The sequence below is a fragment of the Protomyctophum parallelum genome, assembly GCF_964188405.1.
Source record: "Protomyctophum parallelum genome assembly, chromosome: 16".
NCBI classification, from domain to species: Eukaryota; Metazoa; Chordata; class Actinopteri; order Myctophiformes; family Myctophidae; genus Protomyctophum; species Protomyctophum parallelum.
Genome location: NC_139711.1, coordinates 36,985,946 through 36,998,851, shown reverse-complemented (window position 1 = coordinate 36,998,851; position 12,906 = coordinate 36,985,946).

Below are 12,906 nucleotides of genomic sequence, written 5' to 3'. Positions count from 1 at the left end.
TAACCTGCAGCACACGAAAAGCTGAAACACCTCGCTAATACCACTGGATAGCACTTTTGAGCAGCGACACACACACACACACACACACACACACACACACACACACAGAGGCCAGGGAGGAGGGCTTGTACAGTACAGTACAGTACAGTACAGTACAGTACAGTACTGTACCACTCACTTCAGACTGACTCTTGACTGTAGGACTGTTGGTATGTCTAACCAACGTATGCACCCCGTCACAGTTGCCCTGCAAGCTTTTGGTGCACGTCACTGATGCACAACTATGTATAAATCAGGCATAGTAGGTCGGGAGACCTACTATGCCTGAAGAAAAAAGGGAATGAAGAATTGTGACATAAAGTTGGAAAGTGAATTGTCGTTTTATTAGTGACCTTTGATAAGGTTCTTTTTAGAGTTCACAATGCAGTTTACAGGTAAATGCCAGTACTCTTTAAGAAACCATGTCCATGACATACTACAGTGGTAATTTAACGGGTTTCCAACCAAAGAGATATAACTAGTGAGCACTCTTCTCTAACCATGAACTGTTACAGTGTGTTTTAAAGGATATATGGGGCAATTTGGCAAATCAGAGAAACAATCAAAACGAGCTCAACATAACTTAATTCACTACCTAACCTAACAAACACAGAAAATACACAGAATTGGTGCTATGATAAACTAACTACTCTAACATAACCTAATCATAGCGGGTTACAAAAACCAGGCACCCATACTCACCCATACATACAATTTAGATTACCAAAAGCATTACTTCTTACAAACTATAAATCACTCGACATAACATTGGTGGTCAAGTATATAACACCCCCTAAAACTCTTAACTCCTAAACCTAACCTCTAAATGCCTAATTCTAACTCCAACTTTAATCTTTTCCTAATTGTAAGCCTAACTCTAATACTAAGCCTAACCATAAAAAATACAATAAACTGGCATACCAGGAAAATGGTCCTCACAATATCTATTTGATTTCTCAATTATTGTGGGGACATTTGGCCTTCACAAGTATAGTAATGCAAGCGTGCGTACACACACACACACACACACACACACACACACACACACACACACACACACACACACACACACACACACACACACACACACACACACACACACACACACACACACACACACACACAGTTGTCATTCAATATGTTGAAACTAAACTCAGTATTTTTTTTTGGGGGGGGGGGGGGGGGTGTCTTGGCTCAATGAAACAAATTAGGGATGCACCGAAAGGGAAATTCTTGGCCCGAAACCGAATACCGAATATATAGGCAAAACCTAACTTAAAAAATAATCACTATTATAGGTCCATAAAACATTTATTTAGCTCTTTTGAATGCATTAATTGCATACACTATTCGGTGATATATTTTCTGCCTATTTGGGCCGAAACCGAATAGGCCGAAAATGCATTTTTAGCCATTTTCTGCCACATATTTTCTGTGGACGAATATTCGGTGCATCACTAAAACAAATACTGCAGAATGATCTCCTGCTATGTTCTGTGTATTTGTTTGTAGGACCAGCTGTTGATCAGATTGGCAGACTGATGGCTAGGATATTTAGCAGGGATGGTGTACTGAAACTAAGGTGCTATTTACACGAGGATGGTGTTCATAAAAAACGGCAAAATAAAGTACCGTTTAGCGCTGTCATTTAGACGAGAACGGTGTTCTCAGGAGGTGAAAACGCATCGAAGTGAAAACGCCTCCCAGAGTGCAAATCTTTGAGAACACCGTTTCCTATGGTCTCCATATAAACAGGCAAAACGGTGAATCCGCAAAACTTATGACATCATGGCTCACGTTAATTGGCTCACAGCGGCAGCGCATAGCCTATGTTTATTACATTGATGCAGAGCAATATCATTATGATATAATGGAGTTCCTGAACAAGCCTCCCTCCTCGCCTACAAAGTGCTGCTCATCAGCGATGTTGAATGTAAAACCATGATGTAAATAAAAAGCCTTGTGAAGTTGTGATAGACGGCAGCCGCGGCAGCAACGTTTATTTAATAAATATATATCATCCCGTGGCGCGCCCAGAGCAGTGTTGCGCCGCTTGCGTCTTCTTCTTGTACGTGGGTGACCTGTCTATTTGGCAGCCCGTTATCGCCACCTAGCGACAGTATAGCATAATAGCACATTATATCATAACTTGTGCGTTCTCGTGTAAAGGGTAAGAAAAAATGAGAACGCAACGGGACTTTGACGTGTTATATGGAGATGGTCCCCGTCTAAAAGAGGCCTAAGCCTTTTCCAATTTACACACCACTTTCACCATGTAGTTATCTATCTACGTCTGTTGACTGTGGTAATATATTCTTGTGAAAGACCATTTGATTGTACAACACGTCAATGCTGGTTTTACCCTAAGGTGGGAGACATGTGTCACAGCAGTCAGATAAATGCTTTTACATGTTATTTCTTTTGCCATCGTTTGTTGGTGTATCTACTGTTTACTGTTGTACTGTCTAGTGTCTACAATGTTTGGATGTACTACAGTATAAAGTGACACAGATGTCCATGCCTACCAAAATCCAGCCTCTCACTGTTCCTTTAATTGGAGGATGAATCTCTCCCGTTAGTCCGACATACGTGGCAGGTTAAGACTAACCGTTGGCTTCCGTGCGCGGTTTGTGGTAGGGTTGGTAATGGCGGATTATTGTCTAGCATGGAACACGTGAATTCCGTTTGTGTCCGAGCATAGGCATGGCTATTACACTAAAAAGGATAAAGATGAAGGGAAAATAGACCTTTTTATAGTACAATGATGTTTCAAGTTTACACACGCATCCAGCATATCCACCTCGGAGGACAGTCAAGACCGGCAGTGTCGGTAGGCCAATCACAGGCAGGCGGGGCGTTACCATGTCTATGCTCGGACACAAACGGAATTCACGCGCATGGAAAACATGAAATGTGGAGAAGTGGGAGCAGGGTGATCTCTCATATGTTGGTGAGAGCTCTGTCATATAATCTCCATGTACTCTAGGTCCCTGACATGGAATGTTTATAAAGTGGTTACCAGTGGATACAGAAGACATGCCACCAATTCTGAGGAGTGAAAATCCAAATAAAGTTTGCAATCTTAATATGATTTCCCAGAGATTTTTAGCCCTGCTATGAAAGAGGCTCTAACAATGGCAAGATCAGTACACAGCAACAACTGCCTCTAGCGCCACCCTTTCATTTCCGAATAGCACATTAATGCTTTCTGGAGGATGAACCCTACCCATTTGAGGGACTGCTCATAAGTCCGACCTCCCGTTAGTCCGACCTATGTGGCTGTTTAAGACTGATTTGCGTGACCACCAAATGACCTTTCCCCTAGCCCCACCGTCAGGCCAAAAGGTCAAGGACAATATCTCATAAAATGGGCTCATTGCATACTGATTTTGGTGACCCCATTGTCTACCATTTTCTTCTAGAGAAAGACATGTCGATCTCTTCCTTTGTCTCACGCTGCCTGTATGATGGCATGTGCTTTGTAACCACTGAAAACCATTCACCAAACATCCCTTGGTCAGCCTGTATTGATATGTGCTGCATGTCAAATGGTGACATTAAAGTATTATTGTGATCCCCAGTTTTATATAAGGGAAATACTACACGTTTTAGCTGCCAGAAATGGATATCTGATTTTTATTTGCCAATGTGCGGCTTGCTTTAGTAGTGCTGTATTGTATGTAAACTGGATAGTGTTATGTTTCATAGAAATGTTTTGATTTCCCATTGTATTAAATGATTTGACAATTGTTTTTGAACCGAAGGAGGAAGACATCTTTAACTTTATGCTTTCTCTGGATGCTTTCTTTCTTCCGCTTGTCCAAAATCTGCAGTAAATTAATTATATCATTATCATATCATTATAATGGTGTGTCTCATTGTCCTACAATTATTATTGACAAGTGAAAACATTCCTCATATCTGAATTTAATACATATTATGTATGTTTTATGTGTATTTTCCATGTTATGTGTGTGTGACGTCCTTATGGTGAGAGGGGGAAAAACATATGTATGTATGTCACCAAATGAGACACTTGAATGTGAACTTGAGCGGCTGAAAAAAGATGCCAAGGCATGATACTGCAAGCCAAGTAGTGGTCCTTCATACAGCCTTATTCAGCTGTCCATTAGAGAACGGAGACGTTTGCAATCAAGAACACGTATGGTATACAAAAAGTGTGTCATAGGATGTCCACTTCTACAAAGCAAGCTTAATTGCCTAGATATATGGGGAAATACACAATTATATTTTTAATATATGTAATTGTAGATTGTCTTTGGACCAATGGTGTACAGAGGTAGCATGGCTTTTTGGCCAGACTCGTATCACACTGGAGGCATTTTCTTTTTTGCCACCGGCAGATTCGCATCTGGCCACTGCGAGGCCTAGGCTAGTACAGAGGATGTCAATACTGGTACCTTTTTATAATGGCCTTATTCCAGTGTATTTATCTGAATATTAGATAAGTGTAAATAAAGGTACAGCAATAAAGCACTGATACAATCTTTGGTTCTACATTGACTGTGCTTGTATTGCGCTTTAAAAACACTTTTCTTTCCAGTTAATACAGTGGATTAAGGTCATTGTAAAATAAGGTGTGAGCGTGATAGTTGAAAATGACTTGCTGTCCGCCTTATGTGTAAATGTATTTGTACAGTAAATTGTTTCATGGAAGATATTAAGGGTTCTGCCATAACATGTTTGGGGTCACCAATGATTATGAGGTACACCATGTTGGAGAATTAATTGACAGAAGATTTTTTCACTTGGAACAGAATACTGTTGTACTACTGAGTACAACTTGTGAAACATGGGTAATTAAGAGAATGTAAGAACGTACGATAATTTTTTTTGGTTTGGTAGATATTTTTGATCAACACAGATCCGTTTGTAAATAAAAAATGTGACTTGAGAAATCAAAAAGACTGTTGTGCTGTTATTTAAGGAATCGGGTTTCCAAATCTGTCATTGAAATGTGGAGTGAATATTGTGTGTTGCTGTGGACTATAAATTAGCTGTTGCATTAGGATTGCATCATCATATAATAAATTTAGTTTGAGGAGTATTGTTTTATCAAAATACGAATGCGTGTGGAGTCGGACATGCTCATAACTCAGCCATTGTTCGTCCTAGTGTTGTCCAAAGTTAAAAGCAACTGTGCGTGAGCCTAGGTTTCAAGGCCATTTTTCACCTCAGGCTGATAACACAAACCAAAAGAACAGGCCCTCTGGGCCTCAGGAGAATGGAGGAAGATGGAACCGGGCCTGCCGACTACAGTATGAGGAGACTGCAGCTGAAGGATCCATGTGTTGAAATCTAAGCGTCAGAACTGAAACATGACCACACCAAAGATCCCCTCTATACAGCCTAACTTAAGTCTAAAAGCTAATGAGCCACCTGGCTTTTGTTCAGTAAATCTTCATTGAAAAAGGCTACTAAATCCACTCCGGACAGACGATACAAAGTAAACGCCTTTATAAATGGTTGTAAGCTGTATTAATTAATCACTAAATAGTTCCACCTTTTGTCGTTTCCACATAACTGTAAGAGGGTCTTAGTCTCAAGTTTGACCTTTTTTGCTGGGTCAGCGTCACCGAAACCAACCCCTGGATTTAGAGGGATTAAGAATGGTTTATGCCACAAAGAAAACAACAATATACGCTATCTTTACAAGACAATGAATATTACACAATAAGGTGCTGTTTGATGTGTGTTGTGTGTGAGATTAAACAAGCTTACTGTAGGACAGGTAGGTCACTGACCTTGGACTAGTTTGCAGACCTGGCTCCCGGGGTTCATTAGGCAGTGGTATTCAAACTTGGGGCGCAGACGTTGGTCTGATGTGCAACAGTCTGACACATGCGTGAGTCCGACACATGCGTGGCTGGTTAAGACTCACCCGTGGCTCCTGACATGCATTGCCGATAAAAACTTGTGGCCCCCCTGTGAGGGTGACAGTGACTGGAGCACTAATCCAATGTCTCTTTGACTATGGCCCAAACCACACCAGCTGCAACTCCTTGCAAGTTGCAACTACTCGCAACTCCTTGCAAGAAAACAAACCAAATAAGGGTTGCAAGTAGTTGGCTAGTTGCATGTTGCAAGGAGTTGCATGGCGACCCTCTTGTGTGGTTAGGGCTTTAAGCCACGTACGCACCGCATAGCACCACAAAGGCTTTAAAAACAAGGCTTCAGGCCGTCCCAAAACAAACTGGTCTGGCCTCACACATCTATAACTCATAATGCTAGGGTGGAATGGCTCAGGGTAAGGCTTGCTGCTCAAATGCAGTATCACAGAGACACTACATGTACAAACCATGCAGAGGGAGCTCCACCAATCTCATTCAGCCCAGATTCGGCTCAAACAACGGGTTAAATTAGCTCTTTATTGTATATTATTGTTTGTCTTTAAATGTCTTGATGAATTGAATACACACTACAGGACCTCAATGTTAATAAGCCGGTTTGGGTTATCCTATCTTAATTGTTAATAAACTAATCAATCAATCAAATTCCGAGACACATGGAACCAAATTGACCCTGGGCCTGTGTATCCATTTCGTTCCATTTGCAGGCTACGGCACACTCTTAGTCAGATTTTACATATTGGGGCTCCAGATCCAGAGATAAAACCATAAAATGGGGGTCTATTTGTAGATATCATACTGGGGGGTCCTTTGGGGTGGGTGTCAGAATGAAGGTCTGCGCAGTGAATTTGTTTTGGTGTTTTCTGCACCCTCTGCTGGACACAATGTGCACAGTGCACACCTGTTTGCTTCCATACAATTTTCGCACTGGCGGTGGTGCGCGCGCTTCCCTTCAGAATTCAGATACCCGTCTGTCTTTCTTGCGCTGAGAGCAGTAGCTGTTTGCGTATTCAAAGTTCAATTAAATCGGGTGAGTTTCGTTTAGGTGACAATGGTGGAACTAGGCTATGGTGGTGATTAAAATTGACATTGGGAATAATTGTTTCAAGCGTGACAAAAAAATACCTGCCAGTGCTGCCACACCAAAATCAAAGTAGCACAACAAAGTAACCGCATCAGACGAAGTTTGCACGATGCAACTCGCCAGTTCAACAAACAATAAGGCCGGGGCTCTGCCTTTGGTAACCACACTGACTCACCTACAGCCGTGAGCCGTGTTGAGGTGGAGGGGACGTCGGGACGAGGGGTGCAGCATTTTGCTTTGAATGCATAAGGTTTGGAAATTGGAGCATCATCCGAAGAAACAGAAATAAAACAAAAACAACAACAACAACTGCCGTGCCAGCATCAAGCAGAGGTCCAGAGGAGATTGTCGACTGTATCAGCTCTGCTGGTAAGTGAGTTATTTATTCTAAATGATGACATATCATTGTATTACATTATTTATGTGGGTTGCAGAGTGCAATAGAGGACTGGTTCCATTTCGGATATGTAAAAATGATCTGGCCTACATGTTTTTGAAAGCTTGTGCTTAATTGGTTTTGGAGCTGTAGCTGATTGAATGATTAATAGTTCATATTTTTGTACAAATACCATATACAAGTAAAATACAATATATATATATATATATATATATATATATAAATCTTACCACGCACAGGTGGATTACCGAACAGACCTACCCAGCTGCAGGGACCCAAGAGCTCAGTCAGTGGGCCCCTTAGCATCTTTCTGGACCCTGTTTACCATTTTTGTATTTGGGAAGCCTAACCAAATACAAAAAGGTGGTGTTCTGTTGACATACATGCAGCTGAGTGTTATAGTTATTGTGCTGTTTGCTTTGAGGGTTACTGTGTTCTAAACCCTGTTGGGAATCGGGATGTAGGTGAATGTACATCTTAATTACGGTAATTATAGCTGCTGCTGGCCCTTTTCCAGGGGCCCATTGTCTCATAATCCGCCCAACCATGATACTGAGGTTAACGCATCATAAGTATAATAAAAATACTAACCAATATGGTCTTCTGATCTGACTAGCAGGCGTTACACTATTTATTTCAGATTAAATGTTTCTCGTCCTGTAGTATGCATTCATCTTGTTAAGTGCAGTTCCATTCTTTTGACTGGGCTGAAGCTACAAGCAACACAGCTGGAGTCATTCCTGCAACACGTGCCTTTGTCTCACTTGAGTGGGTGTCTTTAGAATGGTCTCTGGTGGATTTTTGTCAGGAGCTGTCACCAACCCTGACAGGTGAGGCTTGCCTCTGGCTTTGCTGATGTTTAGACAGGTGTTTTCGTAAGGAAAACAACCGCTTCCCCGTTTCCAGCTTAAACTCCCAACAACACCAAAATTCCCCAAAAGACGACGCAAGGAAAGAATATTATTACTGGGATAATGCTTGGGAAGGATGAGGCCTTGACAGATTGGGGGATAAAGTGTTGTGGGAGCATTTTGCCTCAAAATACTTTTTCCAACCAACCTTTGACCAATTGTCACTAAAGGATGCTAATAATTTTATGTTAGATTATCCTCCCCTATGAATACAAAAAAAGTTTGGTTGGTATCAGTTTTTGATGTTTTGCTTTGACGAGGAATTCTGTCTCAGTCCGGAGTTTGGGGCAAACCAATTGGAGATACTAACAGGAGAGTACATTAAACCCACAGTTTTTAGTAGTTCTCTGCTAAAAGTGGGGATCAGACTGGTTATTATTCACATGGAGGGGAATCAAGAGGGAAACTTGTGTTATACATGCAGGCAAGCTGCAGTCATGATAATAATGTTCAAGGTATTTTGTTAAGTCTTGTTTACATAATGTACTCAAGTAAAATGTACTTTTGTTTGGCTCTGTGGCCATTGCAGCAGCAGCATGCAGTGGGGTCTTTACTCTTGCTTCTATAAAATGTAGTTTGTTAGGATAGCATAAGGCCAAGGATAACACATGATAACAAGACACAGACACTGAATCACTCGCCTAAAAATTAGAGATAATCTTTTTGCCTTTCCTCTCATTATTCTCTCCTTGTCTGTGTTTCTCATCTGTGAAACTCTTGTGTGCGATGACAGTCCAAAAACCACATACGACAAGTTAGTAAGAGGCCTTCGGTTGTGGCCAATTTTCTTTTTCGGTGGGCATAGCGGGGCCAACACCCCACTGATTGCCCACTCACCCTCTTCCGTTTTCCACCTGTGCAGTGTGCCAGAGCCACAGCAAAGAGTATAGGGAAGACTGAGTCAACCACCCCCTCGCTGATGAGGGACCTACCGGTATGGTAGGTCCCTACACAGGCTCCTATTCTAATAGCACGCTTGGTCCATGGGAAGGAAGTGGAGTCAGTGACAAGCCTGGCAGGACAGGGGTTAGGCCCACACTGAGACCTGGCATCCAATTATCCAGAAGGAGTGAATTGAGCCAGTAGTGAGGCAGAGTTCTCAAGCCAGTATCGGGGAATTCCTTCAACCTGTTGTATGTGTGAGTTTATCTGTGCTCTTACGTACTTGTATGCGTGTGTCTCTCTCTATTTGCATTCTCTGTTGTGTTTATTATTGCCGTTGCTTCTGATGCTGGTGGGGGCGGTTGTTGTGTGGGGGAGACTGTGGGGGTTGTGTGCTGAGAACTCTGCTGGTCTCATTTGCAGACCGTGGATATTTGGGTTGTTTAGCTAGACTTGACTGTCCTCCTCAGAGGTGCCGGGTTTCTGCTCCAGCTGAAAAGCTTGGTGATTTATTTTAGGGGCAAGGATGTGGGCAATCAGAAGGGCCATATTTATAGTTGGTCTGGTGAGAAGACCTGCCAGTAAAAGCACTGGTTCCAAATAGACACGTGGGGACAGAAAGCTGAAAAGTCTCCCTCTTTTTAAACAGCCCAAGGATCGTGCTGTTTTCACTGAATAATGAATTGTACTTGTACTGTACCAGATCATGGCTTCAAAATATTTAGAGGCACAACAACAATAGATGAAAGGCCAAAAACCAGTGCACCTCATGGCCTGTGATGTGATGCACTCGGTCTCTCTAATGTCTCAATGACACTGTGCAGTTGAGGTTACTGGTTAGCAATTACAGATTTGCTCTAAGCTAATCGCGGGGGGATTAATGTGCGTGTCTAGGACGGAAACAGAAAAAGATAGGGAGATTTTGTGTGTGTGTGTGTGTGTGTGTGTGTGTGTGTGTGTGTGCATGCGTCGTGTTTGTGTGTGTGTGCATGGCATGCATGCACATACATATACAGTATGTATACCTTTGCGTACACTTACCCTCTTGCAAGTTCGTGATTAATGAACACAGTCTTTTCTATGCCCTATATTATGCTCTATAATTGAGATACCCAGAGGCACTGTGTGGATCGTGTGCTCGATAAAGATCTCCTGACTCAGATGCAAACCACAGTGATATCATCCCTTAAAAATGACAGCAATTATACAACACCTGGGCACTTATCCACTTCTCAGCTCCTGAGCCCAACCTGTGGCATATCTTTACAAAGAGGCGGTTGCTGGGTGACTAGAATTGGGTGTCACTCTTTCCCAGTTTTCATTTTTTAGAAACTACTCGGAAAGGAGTTAATCTGTGCGGGTATAAGATGTCAGGAGTAAGGCAGATTACAAGGTCATTACTCAAATCTGCCTCTCTATGTCTCTTTTGCTTTTGTGATTCTTCTCCCATTGTTCCCCCAAATACTTTGGATCCAAAACCTGATACGAGAGCCATTCTTTTTTTTAAGTGCTATTCATTTCAACCCACTGAAAATAAGCATTTATCCAAAGAAGACACTTTGTGGCTTTTCAAAAGGGTACTTAATAGATACTAGAGTGTTTTTAGACACCCGTAAGTATGAATATACACAAATGTGTTTTATAGCAGTTACGTTCAAGATGTGGAAAATATCTGGGATTAAAATTCAGGCTTCTGTGGAAAGAAAAATGAAAAAAGTAAAGTTATCCAAGCCAAAATGAATTGGTTCCTACAGTGGGTCTATCCCTTTGGCGTTTGAGCAGAGCTATGCTAATCCCATGCTCACTGGAACCTCAAATTATGTCTCATTTAATTTGTGACATAGTGGAACTATTCACTCCACATTTGCCTGGAAAATTCATCCGGCACGGTGGAGCCTAAGAAACAGTCTCTCACTCAGACATCAGTGGTCTCACAGGAGAAACAAAGGCTTATGAGGATGTCATGCTAGACAAGCTTCTACTATTGACGTGAGTGAGTGACAGTTTCAGGTGTTCCACTTTCTTCCTCCGGGGAAGGCCCTTATACCAAAGAAATGTGTTGCAAATGTGTGGTCTGCTTATCCCATCTCGTTCCCTACAAGGGAACAGGGATATATATATTTTTTGTTGGGTGTTTGTGGGACCGCTGTACTTAACCACATACTATACAGAGGACACATCTTTTTCAACCGTAGAATATAGGCCCTGGTGCAGTGGGTTCAGTAAACAATTTCCTGCAGTGATTTTAATTCAAAATGAAACTTGGTAAAGACAACAACATGAACGGTTATGTTGTTATGAGTTACTTCTTCCTGAACTACAGTAGCCTTGTTGTCCCCCATCTTTATTATTGTATAATTTTAAGATCGTGACCGAGCACTACTATATGTTTCTCCTTATTTTGTCAGTGTGTCTCTGTTTCTGTTTGCTGTTTCTGTTTGTTATTTCTCCATTATGGTTACAGTACATGTCACTCAGTACGGTAACCACTTTCCGAACGATATGCTACATGCCTCATCAAAGACACTGCTGGATTTATTCTATCATTAGATCATTTTCAATTCTTGAAAGCAATGCTTCAAGACAACACCTGCGCCTAGGCTTACAGGGACGGAAGCCAACAGCTGAATCCCATGTCTAAATATGTATAAACCTATATAATTTTGAGTACAATGAACCCACTCCCCGTCTCTAACCACCTCACCAGGAAACGGTTCAGTTATTTTTTATTTCATTTGGGTGGAGTCTTTAATTTGTCTTTCAATAAGGATTTGGGTTTCCTAACAAACGTTGGTTTTGTGGGGGGAAATAAAGTTTTAGTGGAGTGTAGAGGAGGCATGACGGGTACATTGGGAGAAGGATGCTGAAGATGGAGCTGCCAGGCAAGGGGAGAAGAAGGCAGCCAAAGAGAAGGTTTATGTATGCGGTGAAATGCAGGTGGCAGGAGTCAGTGGAGTGAGTGAGGAAGATGCAGAAAACAGAAGTTTGCTGAAGCCCATACAGTACATGCTGACGTATGATTCAGACCCTCCATCGGTGTAATTGATGATGTTTCAGACGGTGGGCCTGTGTATACAGAGCCTTGTGTCTTTCAGTTGGGATTTCTAATAATACCTTGAATACACAGGACCACAATGTAAACCCCTTCGGGCTTTTTGTTATCCTTTTAGCACCAGTTGTATAATCGTACCACTGTACTATTTGCAAACCGTTATTACAGTTTTTGTGTTGCTGAACAAGCACCTAATTTGTTATAAGCTAGGAACCAACACTCAATTGATCTTGGAAATCTTTGACAGATTGACCGACTGAATTATATATTATTATGAATTATTATATTATACTGATACAGTACTGATACAGTACTGTATGAGTGGGGACTAAACAGCTGATAAACCTACGCCCACTGCATTAAAAACCAATATCATCACCATGCCAATAAGAAAGACTGCCATAAGTCCTTGTTATTGGGCAGGGGGCATGTGTAGGTACGGGCACTTATAGGCAGTGCGTGTTTTTTCAGAGATGGGCCCTTAGCCCATTCATTGAATTCAGAGGTTGCCAAACATATTAGGTAGCAGATATCTCTGATCATCTGGCTACACGAGACTAGGTTTATGCAAGCCGTGTTGTCGCAGTTAAGGACCCACCCTGACGGGGTTGGGTTTCCAAACCCCTGAGTATGACATAAAAGCAAAATGTCCGCCATGTGGTTATGGTCAA